We start from the raw sequence: 19469 nt of genomic DNA, 5'->3' as shown, positions 1-19469 counted from the left end.
TTTTTATTTGTTCCAAATACACGCAAAGATAATTTTAAACATACCCTCTGGAAAAACCCCGAGTGCCAAATTTTCTCCCTCCCAACAAGGTGGGAAAGATTCCTATCTTTGGTTCTCTCTAGTGAATGTAATTGCCCTTTGACTCCCAAATCCTGGTCCCTTTGAATTCCAATAGAAGATCGGGACCTGTCCCAGCCCCATCTGGATTTGAGCCAACTTTGGGGCTACAACCAAAAGCCCCTCGAGCTAAGTCTCCAACTTAAAAGGACCACACTGGGAATCCCTCTTTGCAGAGATTCCAAACCTGCCAGCCATGTGAGGACCCTCTGTCCACTGGACCCTCTGTCCGGTGCCCTCCTTATCTTCTTCTTCACTCCATCTCCCTACTTTAGACTCATTATCAACTCTTTTATCAATCTAGCTCTCCGCTATTATTGGGACTTGTGTTACTTATAGACCTCATTTTCCCATATCTGCATCAATCCATAGTTTAGGAACTCTGTTTGACTCCTTGTATCAAACTCCACTAGACCTTAACTAAACCCTAATTTCATTTAGGTACCCCAAATCTAGACCTCAACACCTTCACGCCCTCTGCTAAACAGCAAGTAATCCAATATGTTAACATATGGAATTCTTTTAAACATATTTCCACATTTATCATGCTGGGCAATAAAAATCAGATCAAAAAGGGGAAAAAATGAAAATGGAAAAAAAAAAGGCAAACCGGTTGAGGTCTAGATTTGGGGTACCTAAGTGAAATTAGGGTTTAGTTGAGGGTTAGTGGCAGGTTCAGGGTACAGGGAGTCAAACAGAGTTCCCCTAACAATCTCCCTGGATTCAGTGCAAAGATACAGTGGTAAATGAGGTCTAGTAGCAGCGGGAGTCCCCATAAAGGCATTTATTGGCCCGAGAGCTAGATTGATAAAAGAGGTTTATTATTGGGTTTAGAAGTAAGGAGATAGGTGAAGATAGAGATAAGGAGGGCACCAGACAGAGGGTCCTCACATGGCTGGCATGTTTGGAATCTCTGCACAGAGGGGTTCCCAGTGTGGCCCTTTTATAATAGATTTAGCTAGAGGGGCTTTTTGGAGTAGCCCCAAAGTTGGTTCAGATCCAGGTGGGGCTGGGACAGGCCCGGATCTTCTATTGGAATACAAAGGGACCAGGATTTGTGAGTTAAAGGGTAAATTACATTAACTAGGAGGGAGTAGGAATCTAGAAAAGAATCTTTCCCACATCATCCTCCCCCGCCCCAAGCAGTTTAAAAAAAAAAAAAAAAGACATGGGACAAAGTCTCTTATTGAGGCAGAATTGAAGATTTTCCCCTTCCAGGATTTTCCAAGTTCAGGGGTCCCCTCTTGATCTCCCCCTCAAGCAGTCACCTCCAAAGGCATGTGGGGAAAAGGGGCAACAATCTCCTCTTAACTGCTTCAAGCTGGCAAGGGTCGTAGAGATTTGGGGGTTCATGCCAGGAGGTGAGGCATGAGGTATGGGGTTTGGGGATGGCAGCAGGGCATCTAAGGGGTGTTTGTCCCAGTCAATCGTTCCCAGTCAGTTGTCCCATGCTCTCCAGGCTGAAGGGCAATTGAGAGTCTAAAGATTGAAGCCCAGATCTCCGGAGCAGGTTAAAACCGGGATGTCATCCAGGGTGGAGATGGCGACAGCAGGAAATGCATCAGGTCCCTTCTGTGGGCTGCTGGTAAGAATGCTGATGGCTCATCTAACAAGGAGAAGTAGGAGAAAATGCTGTGAGCAAAAAATTATCTGTCTATAGTAAAAAGTGTTAAGTAGCCTAGAGTTTAGCCCTTTCATTCTTAATTTCCAGGAAAGTTAATTTCTCCTGTGGTTGGTCGGTTGGTTCAGGGGAAACAGGAGGCCTTGATATCTGGTCAAGATAAGAATACAGTTTAAGCTCTTAGAAATCTTTTAACTGTGCTGCCTTTAAAAAAAAAAAAAAAGAGTTGTTTCCTCAATAAGCAACACTCCTGAGTCTTCCCCTTTCTCCCCCACTTTCCCCACTCTTATGGGGGAGGGGGTGGAAGGGAACAGAGGGAGTGTAAAGTATCTCAGCACTGCCAACCCAGGTATTGTCCTGGGATAAAAGGGGAAACAGGACCAGACCCCAATTCCCTACTGGGGAGCAGGACACTGGGGGCCAATTCAGCCCCTGTGATGTGACGCAGTTTTTCCATTGTTCCTCCTGCTCGAATTCAGGACAGATACCTCAGACAGTTTCTGGGGCACCTGCAGGCCTAAGTCTGGGAGAGATTTGTATTAAAAGATGCTTCCACTCCTCTCCCACTGGTTTTTCAGGAGGCAGAAGTTGCCCTGAGAAGAAAAGAGTTGAGAGTCTGAGGTTGGAGAGTAAAAAGGGAAACCAACAGCTGTTAGCAGCAAAGTGGAAAAAGCATTGAGTTTTGGACCTTGGAAAAAAGTTGAGGAGGTGGGTGGGTCCTAGGTTTCATTAGGTTGAGTTTTTCAGCTTTACCAGAGACAAGTGTGCTGGGTGTGTTTTGGATCCCCGCTTTTGCCTGAGAGCACAAGTGTTAATCAAAACAAAAAAAGCACTTTAAAAGATGGACTTATCCGAAGAGTTGGTGGGTGGAGAGAGAGATTGGAATTCAGCTAATCTATTCAGAGTTCAGGTTTTGAGAATGAGGCATTTTTCTCAAGCCCAGTGTTTGTCTCTGCATTAAGAGACAGCTTAAAATCTCTAGGGATGGGGGAGGGAAGCTAATTCATTGCAAAACCCGAAAATTTTCCCATTCTATAATGTAACCTTCCTAGATGTCTCTAGAAAGTGTCACAAAGGCCCTCTCAGAGGGCTGTTTGACCAAAAAAAAAAAAAACACACACACACACAAAAAACAAAAAAACCCCAGGATTTTGTCCTCACAGCGTCCTATGACACGCTAATTTCCTCCTAAGACTCCAGGAGCTTGCCAGCAGCTCAAATTATCCCGGGAATTTGAACTGCCCCCCGTTATAGAAGGGTGATGTGGTGGGTTTGCCTCAGTGGAAACCTCCTAGAGAGCCAACAACATTGAGGGCAAGGTAGCAAAGGAGAGGTGTGGTAGGAGTGGGTGTATTCTCCATTTCAATAGCTCCTAGCTTAACTCTAGACAGTATGCATATTCTATAGCCCCTGGGTTCTTTCAGCTGTAGTGTAGAACAGTCTAGAGAGCTTGAGAAAAGGACAACAGGAAAGACAGACTTTTTTCCTAAAGGTGTTCACAGAACTGAAGTTGAATTTTAAATGGCTTCAGTTTCTCCCATTAACTCATTTCTTGATGCAGTCAAAGAATGAGGGAAAAGAGAGAATCCAAAGAATCCAATTCTAAAGAATTCAATTTGCCTTGATTTGGAATTTTATTTTCCAGCCATCATTCCAAAGGTCTTTCTTGAAGCTGCAACCTGGCCTGTGTTGGAGCCCAGAAAAAAACCTTTTAATTGTTGGCAGGGACATAGAACGTCAATCCAGAAAAGAATAGAACAGAGTGTGCTAAGAGCAAAAGGTCTTGGGACTGAGAGAATTAGGAGCGGAAGAGTTCCCACCTGTAGGGTTGGGTAGGAAAGTATGTGTATGTAGGTAATGCAAGTAGGGTGAGATGGAACACAGATATTTTCCCCACTATCTTTAGAGATAGAGTGAGATGAAGAAGGAACGCAGATTCTTCCCGGAAGAATACTGCTCGAGCATCTCAAAACCCAGATTGGTTCTGAGTGCCCCAAAAACGTTGGGGTTCGGTCTGGTCTCCAAATTATCTAGCTTCCAATGTTCGTTTTGTCAGGGAACCAAATGTTGAGGTCTAGATTTGGGGTACCTAAATGAAATTAGTATTTAGTTGAGGTCTAGTGGCAGGTTCAGGGTACAGGGAGTCAAATTGAACCCCCCTACAATCCCCCTGGATTCAGCACAAAGATACGGCGGTAAATTGTAATGCCGAAGAAACTGAGCAAAACAGAGATTAGAGACCAATTGAATAATTTATTAAACTGAGAGAAATACTGGGACCAATGCATCCATGTTGATCCCAGGGCTAGAGGAGATTATCATCTCAAAGAATCTAGCCCCGAGTATAAGGGCAGCAAGTCTTTTATGGAATAACAAGAACAATGACATTACTGATATTCTAATGACATTAAGGAATGTCTATAAAACCTTTATCTCAACCATTAAGAGGGGATGGTTATAACCTAAGGCAGAATTACGAAATAGGACAATTGGAGGAACTGGTCACTTCATTAAAAGGGAACTTTGGCATAACAAAATGAGGTCGAGTAGCAGCGGGAGTCCCCAATAAAGGCATTTATTGGCCCAAGAGTTAGATTGATAAAAGAGATTTATTATTGGGTTTGGAAGTAAGGAGATAGGTGAAGGTAGAGATAAGGAGGGCACCAGACAGAGGATCCAGTGGACAGAGGGTCCTCACATGGCTAGCATGTTTGGGATCTCTGCAAAGAGGGGGTTCCCAGTGTGGCCCTTTTATAATAGGAGATTTAGCTAGAGGGGCTTTTTGGGTATTGCCCCAAAGTTGGCTCAGATCTGGGTGGGGCTGGGATAGGGCTGGATCTTCCATTGGAATACAAAGGGATCAGGATTTGTGAGTTAAAGGGTAATTACATTAACTAGGAGGGAGTGGGAATCTAGAAAGGAATCTTTCCCACATCAAAACAACAAAAAGAGGTGAAAATATGTTGTGAATCACATTCAGTCTTCATAGTTCTCTCCTTAGTTGCAGATAGCACTTTTCATCACAAATTTATTAGGTTTGCTTTGAATCTTCTCATTGTTGAAAAGAGCCAAGTCCATCACAGTTGATCATCACATAATCTTGTGGACATTGCAAGGTAAAAGAAAAAACTGACAGTATTATCTGATGGAAAATTGAAATTCAAAAATACTGAAAGGGTTAATTCCATAATTATTAGCCAAACACCTAGGGAAATTATAATAAAATAACAAGGATGTAACAAAGCAATTTTATTTTATTTACCTTTGAACAATTTGGCAATTAAGAATAAGAGCAATTCAAGAAGATATAAAGTAGCACAATTTATAGCAAGAACTAAATTGAAGAAACTGGGTATACAAATTCTTTTTACACAGATATGAAAGACCCCCAAAATTTGATTACATGATAGGTCACAGAGAAATCCTACATAAATATGAAAAGACTGGAATTATAAATGTTATTTCTCAGACCACAGTTGAACGAAATTAGAATTAAATAACATCAGAAGTGGAACTAATAAAACAATTTAGAAGCTGGGAAAAAATTTATTAGTTTAAAGAAGAAAGTTTAGAGAGACAGTTTAAAAAGTATATCACAATATGTGAAGGAAACAAAAGAATTCTTACAGGCAAATTTGTCACTGAATAGCCAAGAAATAAAAGGTTAAAAATGAGTGAATTAAGTTTGTACTAAAGGAATTAGAAAAAATAAAACAAGAGAATTTTTAAAAGAGCAGCAGTAAATAGACTTAGAAACAAAATTGAATTTATAAAACCAAAGAGCTATTTTTAAAACATCAATAAAACTGATAAACTATTCACAAACTTGATTTTATTTAAAGGGGGCATTCAGACAGAAATTAACAAAATTACAAAATAAAAAAAAAGATATTGGCAATCAAAAGAGTTAAGGATCTGTTAGGAAATATCACATGAACAACAAAGTGACGCTGGTCACTTAATTCTGTTTGTTTCAGTTTCTTCACCTGTAAAACAAACTGAAGAAGGAAATGACAAACCACAATAGTATATTGTATGGGACAACTATGACTCCCACCCAAATTAAAATCAATCTTTGTAAAGGTCAAAAAAAAAAAAAAAAAAGCAAAAAGGAATTTATTATGATCTCTCAAGAAAGGGCAACTCCCAACTGGCAAGGTGTCAGTAGAAGAGTGCAAAGCACAAACTGTAAAACACAAGATTATATAGATTATATAGAAGCCTCTACATCCCACTGACCTTTTCCTCCTATTGTCTGGGGGGAATTCAGGCTTACATTCTAAAGGCAGAAACCTATACCAGAAACAAAGGAATACTAGTAAATAACAAACTCTTAATTCAGATTTCCCTAAAGAACTGCTACACAAACAGATATTCTTGGATGAGAAAATTCTGTTACCTGAATTCTCAAAACTATCTTCAAAAAGTACTGAAATGCTAATTAAGAGGTGTTGGGGGGTGGGAGGGAACAGGAGGAGAAATATTCCTCCGAGACAATGGAATACTGCAGCTTTTTAGCTATAGTTCAACTTGTTACTGCAGTTTTAACTTTCAATTAGGGCATGGGTCAAGGTCACATTCCCATGAGAAATCTTCACTCAGTTTATCCCATTCAATATCATTACCAAAAAAAAAGTCCAAATAAGGGTCACAAAAAGTCAGACACAACTGAATGAGAAAAACAACAGTGAATATCACACATCTATTATCTAATAAATCAATATATATTAAGGAAACAGATATTACTAAAATTAGTATAATTCAATTGTACACTCAGAGAAAGAGAATAAGATTCTACTATGTGTCTGATATTTTGATTAAGTACTTTATTTTTTGTTAAGTTTCCCACTCCAAAATGTTGAGTTATTTTTAAATTATTTGGAGGATAATGTTGGGAGAGTCAGCTGTGTCACAACCTATGCTCTGCTATCTTAGCTCTCAAATTTTCAATCTCAAGTCTCCTTTCCCACTGCTTAATAAATGTATCCACTGTTTTCCCATTCAAAAGAAACAAAATATAACAACAAAACTTCATTTGATCTCGTTATCCTCTTAAGTTTTTGTCCTGTATCTTTCTTCCCTTTCATAGCACTTAGGAACACTTAGCAGTTTTTGGCTTTTGACTGCATCACTCAATAAAAATTGCTTTCTTCAAGTTTACCAATGTTCTTTTGTTTTTAAATAGTTTTTAAATTAATCCTTTGTTTTTACATTGTTGAGATTTCCCCCAGTATTCCTTAAACAAAGAATTACCATCTCATGTTTTAAATATTGCCTGGATTTTCCCCTACATTCCTTTAAACAAAGAATCACCAGCCCTGAAGTCAAGAGGACCTAAGTTCAAATCTGGTCTCAGACACTTAACACTTCCTAGCTGTGGGACCCTGGGCAAGTCACTTAACCCCAATTGCCTCAGGGGAAAAAAAAATCTCTGTTGTAAGTTTCTCTCATAAGTCTCATTTCTAAGATATATTGGAAATGAGTTCAAATTTATAAGAATAAGAACCAATTCTTAATTAATAAATGATCAAAGGATATGAATAGATAGTTTTCAGAGGAAGAAATCCAAGTTATAAATGCTCTGAAAAAAAATATTCTTAACCCCTAAGAATTAGAGAAGTGAAAATAAAACAACTGAGATATCTTATACCCATCAGATTGGCTGGCATGACAAAAAAGGAAAATGAGAAATGCTGCTGGGGCTGCGGAAGAACAAGTTTATTTTAATGCATTATTGGTGGAGCTGTGAATTGGACTGGAAAGCTATTTCAGATTATACACAAAAATCTATTAAAATTATACATATTCTTTGATTAAGAAATATCACTACTATCTCTATACTCCAAAGAGATCAAAAAGGGAAAGGGGTTGATATTCACAAAAATATTTATAGCTGCTCTTTTCATGAAGAAAACAATTGGAAACTGAGGGTCTGCCCATCCATTGGAGAAATGACTGAATAAGTCATGGTATATGTTTTAGAAACTAAAACTTCTTGGCGTGAATAGAGGAAGGTTTTATTGCGTTTCCTGCAAAAAGCCAGCATGATACCCTGTTCAGAGAGCACACACACAACTTAAAGAAGTAGAGCTGGCAGTTATATTTTATTATCTTGCCCTAACTCTTCATCTCCTCCTCAGAATTTCTATCGGAAGAAATTCTTCCAAAATTTAATATTTTATGACACTCCCTCTACGTACACATCTTGATATGTTTCCATGTTCCCCTTTCCCCTTGCTACATCAACATATGTTCAAAAATGGAGGAACTCTCCTTATTTGGGGAGAAGTTAATATATATGAGGGTTATTAAGCATGGTCAATTAAAAATTTAGCTTACCTGGGGCATAAACCCAGGTCATTTACACTTAACCAGCACCTGATATTTATTACTTCTGTTGACTTAAAATATGCTTTAATTTTCTTCAGCCAGAATGGACTGACTCTAAAGCTTACATCATATTCTTTTCTACCATGACAATGGAAATGGAGGCTGTAAGCCTTTGAAACTTTTCAACTGTGGAAGCAAAACCTTATAATTTTACTTCTCATATACATATATGTTGAAATGCTAGTATGTGAAATGCTAATATATTATGCTAAGAAATAGCAAAGAAAAAAGTAGAGGAACAATTTATTTAATTAAAAAAATGCTGTAAAGACTACTTTTAAAATGGAACTAACCACAGTTCCAGAGGACTCATGTTCCACCAGATAAAGAACTGAATGATTCAGAATGCAGATTAAAGCATAATTTTTGATATTAGTAACTTTTATTTGTTCCCGTGTACTTTATATTTTTCTTTAACAATTAACATCCTTGACTCAGCAATGTCATTACTGCATCTGTATCCCAAGGAAATCATAAAGGGGGGAAAAGGACCCACATGTGCAAAAATGTTTGTAGGAGCTCTTTTTGTGGTAGCAAAGAATTGGAAAATGAGTAGATACCTATCAATTGGGGAATGAATGAACAAATTGTGATATATGAAGGTAACGGAATGTTATTATTCTATTAAAATGATGAACAAGCTGATTAAGGAGAGACCTGGAAAGATTTACATGAAGTATGTTGAGGAAAACAAATAAAACAAGCAGAACAAGCATTGTACACAATAACAGCAAGAATATTTGATGATTAACTATGAAAGGCTTGCTTTTCAGTAATTCACTGATCCAAAGCAATTCCAATAGACTTTGGACAAAAATTGCCATTCGCATCTAGAAAAAAGAACTAAAAAGACTGAATGTAAATCAACACATGCTTGTTTGCTTCTTCTTTTTCCTGTTTTTTATCTCTCCTGTTGAGGTTGGGAAAGGGACCCCAAAAGTTTGGGGTCATAGACTGGTATCATGAGGTGATACCAAAGAATGTTTTTCCCCAAATCCCCACTTTTGCCTTCTTGAAGGGATGGGGGCAATATCTGAAGAAGTGGCATTATACATAGTGAAAGGAGTACTCACATGACCTGGGATACAAGCACCATAATAGGTCTCTCAGAAACATCAAAGTACAATGGAAAGCCCATTTTACAAAGAAAAGCATATCCCTTAGGTGCACAGACAGTACCTGAGGTCAAGTTTTATAAGAGCTTCCTACTTAGTTGTTCCCAAGGATGAGTATAATTGCATGACATTATATTGCTGCGGTCTAGTGGCAGTACAGAGTGTTGTGGGAATCCCCTCTGGTCGGAGATACAGGTCCAATGTGAAAGAATTTACGAACCCAAAGAGTCTGAATAGCAAAAGGGAAGTTTATTGGCACTGAGAAGCCAGCTTTTCTAGGAATCCAGACTCCTCAGTGGCAAGAGATAACAAAAGGTTATCACTGAGAAGAGAATGAATGTCTTCATAGCTGTGGTAGGCAGCTGTGCCAAAAAGAGAGATCCCTTGGCAAAGTATACTCCTACTTTGGATTTCTGCAAAGTTTTGGAGTTTAAAATTGTGCTTTATAGCAGTCTGAGGCTTGGTTCCAGTTAAAAAGAGAGACAGTGCCCCCAGGCCTAGATACTTATTTTGGAGTTTCAAGCCACTCAACAGACCCAGATCTCCAACTGAATAAAATCATTTTGAAGACTTTTTTCCCCCCAGAGTCTGGAATTTCCTGAATAGGATCCAGCTATTCCCCCAAAAGGCAATGGAGGGGGATTTGCCAATTGAATGAAGCCACTTAACTTGTCTGGGAAGATATGCTTTCTCAGACTTTTTGGAGACTCTGAATCTCCCTTCTTTTACAGATCAAAGGGGACACAGTTTCAGAGTTCACTCCTGTCAATATCAATCAAAATGTTAGTTCTCAGGAGGATATGAAGAAGCTTCAAGGAGGGTGGTGTAAAAGCATTATGAGTGAGTTTGCCAGAATAATTTTGCAATGGATATCCTACAATTATTATGTGGGTAAGAGAGTCTTTCTGGCAAGGAAACGGGATAGTCAGGTTAAAATTATTCCCCTGGGGCTAGCTAGTACAAATGGGCATCTAGGTTAGGGATGGTGACATTTGGGAATGGGGCCTTTGCAAATAATTCAAGAGGTTGCATATGTAAGCTGCCTTGGGGATGCTGAAGACACACCCAACAATCCTGAATGCTCCCACTGTCCACAGAGTTCCCTAGCCTGACTAAAGACTAAGTAATTATCTCCTCACTGAAGGGGGTCCACAGAGTGACAACAAGAAAGATGGAGAGAAAATGCTAGGAGCAAAGCTCTCTTCCTTGGAGTGTTGTTAAAGGTACACCTGGAAAAAGTGGAAAATAACAAGAAATAAAGAAAGCTAATTTCAGATACCTCAGCCACCTTTTGAATTATTTGAGAAGTGAAGGCTGGGCCATTGTGGCTCTTCAAGAGCTGGGCAGGCCAAAAAGAAGTTCCCACTGGCTTGCCTCTGGGATTAGAAGCTGACCTGAGGGTGTTTGAGACCATCCAGAAGGAGAAAGGGTGTGTCTCCTTTCTTCTGCAATGAAAGGTGAAGGGGTGTAAGAGTCAGGGAGCTGGGGGATTAAAGGTGCTATGGTCAGGGGCAAATAGGCAGCTGAATCTGCAAGTCTGTTGCCCTTGGCATGATGTGAATCTCCTTTCTGGTGTCCTTTACATAACAGAGACTTCTCAAGATTTGCGGACAGCTTGCAATATCTCTAGAATTTCTCTTTATTTAATAGGGGAATTTTTCTGTCAAAAGTCCCCTTTCTTTCCATACAGCTCCATGAGTGCAAAATTTAAAAAGCATATTTGGAATCTGTAAAGATGTTCACTCTCATTCCTTTCCCCGGTTCTAAAGAACTAGTAAGGGCAATGGGTTCACTTTTATAGGCAGAAGTGCCAGGTGGGAATGGCTTAGCCTCAAAGATGATATTGAGGCTCACCCAAGAATAACCTGCCTTCCTTTCCAAATTTTTAAGAAAACTGGACCCATCTGTAAACTATTCACCATCTGGGTTGTAATGTCACCTGAGTGTTGTCAGGGAGCAAAGTAGCAGAGTTAAGGATGTAGAGCACTAGGAGAGTCAACTCGGGAGTGTCTAATAGGAGAACCTGATATAAGCATCCCACTAGCAAACCATTGATGCCCTTTGACTTTAAAAATGCTATGAACCCGATGGTGAACTTAGAGGCTTCCTTAATTAGAAGGCTGTGTTAGCTCACTCTAAGCCAAGTAGTTGAAACCCTAGGACCTGGCCCTGTCTTCCATGAATGTACAGTGTAGAGCCAAGGCCAAGCAAGACATTAGTTTAGCTTTGAGGTTCTTAACAAACTAATAAGACTGTGTGTGGACATGACTGTCCATGTTCATTGGTAGGGAGTTATGTTTTCCGGGATTTTCCCCTTCAAGGGCAAAAAGAAATTATGAATCTTTATGCAATGGTATGGAAAAGAAAGCATCTTTAAGATCTAAAATAGAAAACCATTATTAAGTCCCTCTGGGTTACTTGTATTGGGCTCATGGCTTCTACTGACCATTTTGCTCTGATTATAGAAATTTTCTATAAGAGAATATAAAAGAAAATTGCTATAAGACAAATAAGCAGGGGCATGATTATAATAGCATCAAATACAAGCCCTTCAGTGGTCTCAGCCTGAGAGCACAGACATGACAGGATAAAGCATCCTTAGATCTGTTTGACAGCCGATCAGGCAGTAAAAATTAACCAGATTCAGAAGTAATCAGGTGAGAAACAAAGAAACAGAACTGGGAACACAGAGTCAGTGAAGCAGTTGCTTGAAGAAGTTGTTGCCATGATGGAGAAGGGCTAACTCCTTTTCTCCTTTTCCCTCCCCATTCTGGGAAGTCTCAGAGTCACTTGGAGGATTAAAGAAGGAAAACTGGGATGGGATGAGGCTCTTACAGTTTATTCCTGTTGTTATACTTGACATAGATATTGCTTGACAATCCCACAGTACCCAGGAAGCTGTCTTCTTCTTCAGAGCACCTAATTATTCTCTCCCTCTTCTTCCCTCTCTCCTTTCCTTTCTCTCCCTTTCCCTCTTACTCTTGCTCTTTCTTTCTGTCTCTCTCTCCCTTGCTTCTCTCCCTCACACACATGCATATTTGCATATATGCATATATGTGTGTACATATATGTTTATACATACATATATGTATGTTTCAAGTTGATTATATATATATATATATATATATATATATATATAAAGTATCAACTGGAAAAACAAATACTCTGTGCAATTTCCTAATTATACTACTTTTTGTGCCAGAATATGGTTACATATTATTTGCTGATTGTTCTTGTAGTTTTGTATCAAGCTAATCATTATATGGTCTGCTACTTTGTCTATCTCTTAGAATTACCAGAGCAATTTTATTACAGTGGCCAGAATGCTAATGGAAATAATCATATTGCTACAATCTAAATGTGCAACATTTCAGGATTCCTGACAAACTTTCCTATTTTATCTATCTTAATGGGTGAAGAGTGCCCCCTGTACATCACCCTATGATATATTCTTGTTTCCCCTTCTTTTCTCTCTCCTTCCCCTCCTTCTAACATATCAAATATGTTAGGTTTTGAAGGGGGTGTTATTTTTTATTATTTTATTTTTGCTTTGGAGGACTCCCATTTTTTTCTGCCTTCTGATCTGCAGATCAGCAACTTAGTTGGCACTGAAAATATGATTTGTTTGTGAGAAAGGAGGGGAAGAGAAAGGGAAGGGAACAAGCATTTATATCTAAAATACACACACACACACACACACACACCCTAGGCATATAATTCCCTTTATGAATTTGTAATATTCATGTGAATTTTCTTTAAGTTTTTTTTTTTTTATAATTGACATAATGTGGATTTTCCTCTTATAGTGTGGAATAGAGGATAGGACACTAGATATGGAGTTAGGAAAATAATTTTCAAATACCACCTCATTAAATCACTTTTTCTCATTGTGAATCAGTTTCTGTATTAGTAAAATGAGTGGGTTGGGATGTAATTGCCTCTAAGATATCTTTCAGCTCTTGAGTCTGTGGTGTTCTTCTTTTCTCTAAAATATGATTGTTCTCTGGGAGCAGGTTTCTCAAGGGTGGGGGGAGCTTCTGGAGGCAGCCTTTGTTTCAGTTCAGATCAATAATCACCTCAAATGCGGCCAGGGGTTAAAAATTTAAATCCTTTATTGTCTCCTTTAAAATAGCCTGGTTAGTTTTCTTAGAGGCCTATCTCTCTCCTTGGTTTCAAGAGCTCTTGCAGCTTGTCTGCCAGCTTCAGCCTCCTTAGTTCTACTCCTCTCAACTGACTCCAGGAGCTCCTTATTATGATCTCTTAAAGGTGTGAACCCAAAGGTTGACTCCTCCTCTGAGAGTGTGGGAAGTGGGTTTCTGAATGGTTAATCTTCCGAACTTGTGAACTCTAATGTGTGAGCTAATTTGTGAACTCTCAAAGGTGTAAACTTAAGCATTGTTTCTATCAATTCCAGTGAGTTATCACCTTGTTTCAAGTTCTGGCCCATAACATCTTCCACTTTCTTTTGATTTTAGAACATAAGGTGGTCATGACCTCCCTGATTCCTCAAGGAGGTGAGAACCCCCAAAAAGAAGGTGATCACACTCTCCCTGACTGCTCAGGAAAGTATATGAAAACACCAAAGGAAATGGGAAATCAAATCAGATTATCAGGGCTCTGAAGGGGTAAACAGGTATACATAAATCCATCAATATGGGAGGTATTACACATAATTACATAAGCACATAGCAATATAACACAGGCTAGTAGTAATGTAACAAATAACATGAATCAACAAGAGAATTTATATACGTCCATAAATCCTAGAAATAGTCCAAAAGGAATCCATTGTCCATTAGTTTATGTGTTAGGAATCCAATAATTCCTGCAAGCTTTGAAGTACTGCAATAGTCTCATCAACAATTTTTCATCTCAAGGAATCCAATGATTCCCACTGGTTTTCAAGAACTGAAATAGTCTCATCTTGTGTTAGGGAATCCAATGATTCCTGAAGATTTTCAAGTTCTTTTAACAGTCTCATTGTCAGCCATGCTCTTTCAGTGTCAGATGTTTCTTAAATCTTCTCCTTTGTTTTAAGGTTTTTCTCTTTTTCTGTTTCTCTCCAGGTGCTCATTGCACCTGTTTCCTTCTCCATCTGTTTCCTTCTCTGCCTGTAAAAATACAAGCAAAACCTTTCTCCCAAGCAATTAACCTATCTAATTCCCTTCTATTTACCATTTTTGGGATTTCTCCTTATCAACTGGCAATTACATTGCAGCTGCTTGCACTGGACACTGCCCTGTTGGGTTAAAAAGCCTGTATTCTCCCCACCTGTAATCCTGATTGCTTTTCTGTTGGTTGATCACATTAGAGTTCTGAACTTCTAAAGACTCTCTGGGTGTAACCTCAGCTGCCATCATGCCCCACGTATCTTTTGATTGATATCTTGGAGCTTGGCCTTGCTTCACATTTCTCTGGGTCAGTCTACATTCAGAGGCCCAGTGAAAACCTCGGTTGCATTTTGGACATAGGGTTTTGGGTTTTCTCTCACCCTGTCCTCTTACTCTATCTCTGTATCTATACTGAGCTCTAAGATGTCCAACTTTTCCACACTGAAAGCATCTAAGAGTTTCTCTAGAAGTCCCTTTTCAAGAGGGACCCTGTCTTCCCATGTTCATCATAGTTTGGGATAATAAGCATTTGTGCCCACTGTGGCACAGCATCTTATGATCTCCTCTAAAGGAGCATTTTTGTCTAGTCCCCATATAATTCTTTTGCAAACCTCATTGGCATTTTCCTTAGCCAGATGTCTGGTCCATTTCTTCATCTGATCTTATGAGCTATGTCATTAAGAGTAAATTTTTAGAAAAGAAAAAAAAGGCAGTACAACTGATCAATATGTTGAAAAAGTCCCCAAATACATACAATGTAATATTTGTGGACATCCCATCTCCACCAAGGGGTAAGTTGGGAGTACCTTCTCAGATCTCTTCATTTGAGTCTCACTTGAAATTTATAATTTTGTTACATTTACTTTTGATTTTTTTCATATCATTCCATTTATAGTTGAATTTATTGTGTATCGTTTTTCTCTTTGTTTACTTCATTCTGCATCAATTCATATAGCTCTTTCCATGATTCTCTGTATTCAGCACATCCATACACTACAATTTGCTGAGCCATTTTGTATCTACTTTGTTTTCAATTCTTAGCTGTCTCAAAACCTCTCAAAAGGTGCTGCTATATTTTTCTTATCAAAAGCTGGAGTATAAGCCCAAAAATAGAGACTCTGCAACAAAAAGTATGGACATTTTAATCATTTTATTTGCATAATTTCAAACTTTTTTTTCCAAATAGTTATACTATTTCACCATTCCACCAAGTTGTTTCTCTTTTAAATATTGTTGATACTTCTGATTGATAGCATTATGGAATAAGAGACAATTTTTAAGGAGAGAAGCATGAAGCTTTTTCCATCTGAGACCAATATATGGCCAGTGAATAGACTCTTCATTTCTTAGCCTTGTTTGTTTTTTCATTTGGTGAAGATTAAAATTATGACCTTGTGAGCTCTGAGAGCTTAGGAAAGCAAGTTGCTATCAGTAGATTCCTGGAAGATCTGATCGTTCCTGGAGGAGAATATGAACCAGCCAAGAAGTCTAGCTGTGAAACCTAAGGGGAGTGTGGGAAGTGACTTTCTGGACCTAAATAAACAGTAGCTGAGACAAAGATTCATTCAACAATAATGCTGATAGGGAGATGAACTAGATGGAAGCAATGATATATAAAATAATCTGAATCTTTTTCCCTAGGCTAGTGGAATGGGAGTTGCCTGGGAAAGATGTGTCCCTCCCAGGGTTTGAGAGTTAGGAATGAGGCTAGTGTACCCCTCTCCTCCCTTTCCATCTTGTACTGGAAATGTTTTTCTTCTGTTCTTGCTACATCTTTGAAGTATCCCTTTGTAAAAACTAATCAATATTAATTGTTTAAATAGAATTGGGATGTTAGTCATTAGCAGCTAACAGTAGGAGGAATATCCTGGAATAAGGCTCTGCTATTTAGGAGATTATTATTCAGATTACAGATGTAAGTTTCTGGAATCCTTATATTCATATATCAACAGCTGTAGCAATTTTCTTGCAAAATTATCTGTTCTTTGCATTTTATCAGCAAAATATTTGCTAAACTAATAATGATACTAGATATTTACAGCTATGGTTTGAGTCATTTCTATAGTAGATACCAAAGACTGTATAGTTCTTTCTACAAATTGCCTTCTAAAACAAAAAATGAATGCAAAATATATTATATTTGACATATACTTTAATATATTTAACATGTATTGGAAAACCTGTCATCTAGGGGAGGTGGTGGGGGGAAGGAGGGGAAAATTTGGAATAGAAGGTTTTACAAGGGTCAATGTTGAAAAATTATCCATGCATAGATTTTGTAAATAAAAAAAACTATAATAAAATAAAATAAAAGTAAAAAAAATTAGATTAAGTTGTATTTTCTTGGATTAACCTCATGATGTGCTGACATGGACCAATTTGATGTGCAGGACCAAGTATGCAGTGCATATTATTTTGTCTTGTTTTTGTTTGATGGACAAGTACAACTTGCAACTCTTTAGATGCTTGTTTTCTTAAGTGCCTATTTGATCAATAAATTATTAATACCTTAAAAAATGAAAGAATACAAATTGGAGTATTCACCAAATACTTAACATCTGTGCAAGATACTATAAAAAATACATTCTGCAGAAGACAAGACTGTTATGCCAAAGTTCCCTTTTAATGGAGTGACCAGTTCCTCCAATTGTCCTATTTCATAATTCTGCCTTAGGTTATAACCATCCCCTCTTAATGGTTGAGATAAAGGTTTTATAGACATTCCTTAATGTCTGACAAGATAAAGGTTTATCCATTTCAGATGTCATTAGAATATCAGTAATGTATTGTTCTTGTTATTCCATAAAAGGCTCGCTGTCTGGATACTCAGGGCTAGATTCTTTGAGATGATAGTCTCGTCTAGCCCTGGGATCAACATGGATGCATTGATCCCAATATTTCTGTCCATTTAATAAATTATTGAATTGGTTTCTAATCTCTGTCTTGCTCAGTTTCTTCAGCATTACAAGATGAGTGCTTAAAGAAGTCTAAAGCAAATCACAATTCCAGAAAACCAAAGTGATACTTTCCTCTTAGAGATGATAGAATTGGGATGTAGAATGAAACATACATTTTTGTCCATGGCCAATTTGTTTTGCTTGATTACCCATATTTTTATACGGGTTTTGTTTTTATTTATTTTATTGTTTAATTTGTAGGGATGATAGAGAAAATAATTGATTATTAATTGTAAAAGCAATACAATCTGAAATAAGAGTCCAAAGGAGTTATCATTTCTGAATTGAACATCCAGGAGGAAATGTCAAGTCAGCAATTAGAAATGTGAGGTTGGCTCCAGAACTATGAAAACTATATTAGTATAATATTAAGCAGGACACAAAAGATCTTCCTGGGCACTGAAGGTACATTTGGATTTGATGTAAATTGTGTCCCCTTTAACCTTTTTGGGGGCTGGATGTAAACTTTGTCTCCTTTGGGAGGAATTCCTAACTCTCAAACCCTGGGAGGGGCACATCTTTCCCAGGCAACTCTCATTCAATTGGAAATCTCAGCCTGGGACATAGTCAACATCCTTTTGAGTGGCTCAAATTGCTCTCCAGCTCCAGGCCAACACAGGCCCGATATAACCAGGGGTTTGTCAACCTATCTTTGCAAAATCATCCTAACAGGATTCTTTGCCCACTAAGAAAGCTGTCTTCTTAGTGCAAATAAATTCTTTTTTGCCACAAACTTTGGGTTTGCGATTTGCAAGGGATCTGCAACATTGACCAGAGAGGATCTCTTACCCTGAATTCTCACATCTTATCAGATTAGTAAAAGAAAAGGAATGTAGACTAGTTGGTGAAGACTGAAGTTTGACATGGTAGCATCAAAAAGGCAAACATAAAAACAAAAACAAAAACAAAACCTCCAGATTGATTCAACCATTCAAAAGAGCAGTTTGGAATTATGCTCAAAGGGTTATAAAACTGCATAACTCTTTGATCCAGCAGTGTCACTACTAAATCTCTATTCCAAAGAGATCATAGATGAGGAAAAAGTGATGTAATAATAGCTTCTAGGCAAGATAGCAATAATTTTAAGGACCCCTGATCTTAAGGGGGTCTTCGGTTCTGAAAGTTGTCAGTGATTCTAAAGTTCTCTGGCTTTGGAATCTGTGATTGAGGGCCCCCCACTCCTTCCACCCAACCTGAGAATACTGTTGTTCTAGCAATCTATCCGATTTTAAAGTCTTTTAGCCTCAGGATAGTCCCACAAATCAAACTCCTGAGACAATAGTGAAGAGACCACTCCTCAGTTCATTGCTGACTGTAAGACAGATCTGTTGGTCAGTAATAACCAAATTCTTGAGACCACTACTTGGTTCTACCCCTAGGCCATAAAATTAGCATATCTATAACATGAAGAACAAGATAAATGTGTCTCTAAGCTTCTGTTTCTTTGCTAAATTGTTTTGGAATTCAGACAACTGGCATTACAATAACAATAAACTTTGCCCCCTTGACTTGGAAATGGGTTCAAGCCTGAAATTTTTTTTGAGATAGCTTGCAACACTGGTCTGTGACCCCGAACCTTTTGGGATCCCTTCCCAGACTTAACAAAAGGATCCCACATGTGCAAAAATGTTTGTAGCAGCTCTATTTGTGATGGTAAAGAATTGCAAAATGAGTGGATGCCCATCAATTGGGGAATAGCTGAATAATTTGTGGCATATAAAAGTAATGAAATATTATATGAAAATAATGGAATATATAAGAAATGAATAGACTAATTTTAGAAAAACCTGGAAAGACTTATATAAATTGATATTAAGTGAAATTGATGGAAAATAGCTTCTAGGGGAAATAGCAATAATTTCAAGGTCCCCTTGATGAGGTTTGGCACAGGGCAGAGAACTGTGGAACCCCCTCTGGTAAGCCCACAAATCCTTTGTAAATGAATTTACAAACCCGAAAAGTTAGAGTGGCAAAAGAAATTTATTGTTGTAACTGAGAAGCCAGTCTTTCCTAGGAAGGCTGACTTCCTCAGAGGCAAGGTAAAGTTCCTAGCAGAGAAATCCTTACAGAGAGGTAAAGAGAGGTGTGGTCCTGTTAAGGAAATAGGTGAGAGAGATAAAGAATCATTAACACTGAAAAGAGAATGTCTTCTGAGTTG

Source organism: Sarcophilus harrisii, chromosome 5, assembly GCF_902635505.1.
Source record: "Sarcophilus harrisii chromosome 5, mSarHar1.11, whole genome shotgun sequence".
Taxonomy (NCBI): Eukaryota; Metazoa; Chordata; class Mammalia; order Dasyuromorphia; family Dasyuridae; genus Sarcophilus; species Sarcophilus harrisii.
The sequence above is the reverse complement of the archived record's forward strand: the minus strand, read 5'-3'. Positions refer to the sequence as shown.